The sequence below is a fragment of the Rhea americana genome, unplaced genomic scaffold (genome assembly GCF_003343005.1).
Source record: "Rhea americana isolate MKP2758 unplaced genomic scaffold, rheAme1 scaffold_331, whole genome shotgun sequence".
NCBI lineage: Eukaryota > Metazoa > Chordata > Aves > Rheiformes > Rheidae > Rhea > Rhea americana.
Window position 1 is genome coordinate 93507 of NW_028186459.1, and position 1726 is coordinate 95232.

Sequence of the window (1726 nt, forward strand, 5' to 3'; positions counted from 1 at the left end):
CGGCCGAGCCGCCCGGGCCGGGCCGGGCCGCGGGGTCGGGCCGAACCCGAGGGCTCGCGCCGCCTCGCCGTGCCAGAGCGCTTCCGGCAGCCCCGAGCGCCGGAAACCCCGGCGCTGCGGCGCGCTGCGTCCCCCGCTCGCACACGTGGGCCTCGTTAGCGGTGTCAGAAGCCTCCAGCTGGTGGGTGACTGCTAACCACAACCACCGGCATTAACCTCCCGCGCGGGGGTCACCGCGGCAGCCCGCGGCGATGCCGCGGAACCCGGCTGGCGGAAAGAGGCCGGTGGGTCCCCAAAGAAAAGAAAAAGCTTCATTATTTACTCATTTATCGGTGGGTCTGCAGGGCTGCGGAAGGGGAACTGCAGAGTGGGCGGCTGCTCTCGGCCGTGCCGCTTCCGCGGGCGCCCCGAGGCAGGTCCCGGCGCCGCCGAGTCCGCAGCGGCTCTTGGCGACGGTGCGGCCAGCGCCGAGCGCCGCGGGCTGGAGGCAGCTCCCGCGCCTCCGGCAGCCCACCGCCGGCTGCGCCGTCTTCCTGCCTGCTGCTCTCGAGAACGGCAGAAACGCTCCGGCCGCCCGTCCAGAGGGGCCAGCGCCGGCCTGCAGCAGAAGCGCCGTGCGAAATGCACGGGAGCACGCCCAGCCCCAGCACACCCCACTTTCCGGGGAAATGAGGTCTTCTAACAGTGCATACGACAGAGCACGGCAGAAGCAAAGGAGCAGGCACCGCAGCAGCTTTTCCAAGGTAGAAAATACCTGTTCCTGCCAGCAGCAAAGCCCTGCAGGAAATGAAGTGCAGTGTCAGGACGGGATGCTGGGCCTGCGCCGCAAAGCGGAGGCCAGGTTTGCTGCACGCAGAGTGAGGAGGCTGCGCACCTTCCCCCGTGTGCAGCGCTGCGCCGCGCATCCGTGCATCTGTGAATCCGCGCATCCGTGCATCTGTGCATCCATGCATCCGTGAACCCGTGCATCCATGCATCCGTGAATCCGTGCCCAGCACCACTGCTCCCGCGCTGAGTCGGCCGGAGCGACTGGGCAGCCAGCAGGCCATGGTGCATCCAGGCCATGGAGCCCGTCTAACCTGAGCCTCCATGCTCAGGGCAGGGCCTGGTCTTCAAAGGGTTAAGGGTAATTTGAATGATTCCTTTTGTTTAGATTCATTTCAGGTTTCGTGATTTCTGTTATTACTGCATGAAATCACTTGCAGGCGCTCGAGGTGGGGGCTGGAGGCGAGTGTAGCTGGAGCAGATGTGGGCTAATTGGAAGCACAGCAGCGGCTTCGGCAAGCGCTGCCCGGCGCTGCAGGGCCAAGAGTGGCCCCGGTGGCTCTGTCCTCGTGCCACAAGCCACGAGGGCTGCAGGGCCAGAAGCATGCGTGGGTGCGTGGCGCTGAGGGTGCACGGCGGAGGGTGAATGGTGGAGGGTGCACAGCGCGGAGGGCGCGCGGTGGAGGGTGCACAGTGGAGGGTGCACGGTGGAGGGTGCACGGTGGAGGGTGAATGGTGGAGGGTGAATGGTGGAGGGTGCACAGTGGAGGGTGAATGGTGGAGGGTGCACAGCATGGAGGGTGCACAGCGCGGAGGGCGCGCGGTGGAGGGTGCACAGTGGAGGGTGCACAGCGTGGAGGGTGCACAGTGGAGGGTGCACGGCGGAGGGTGCACGGCGGAGGGTGCACAGTGGAGGGTGCACAGTGGAGGGTGCACGGCGGAGGGTGCACGGTGGAGGGTG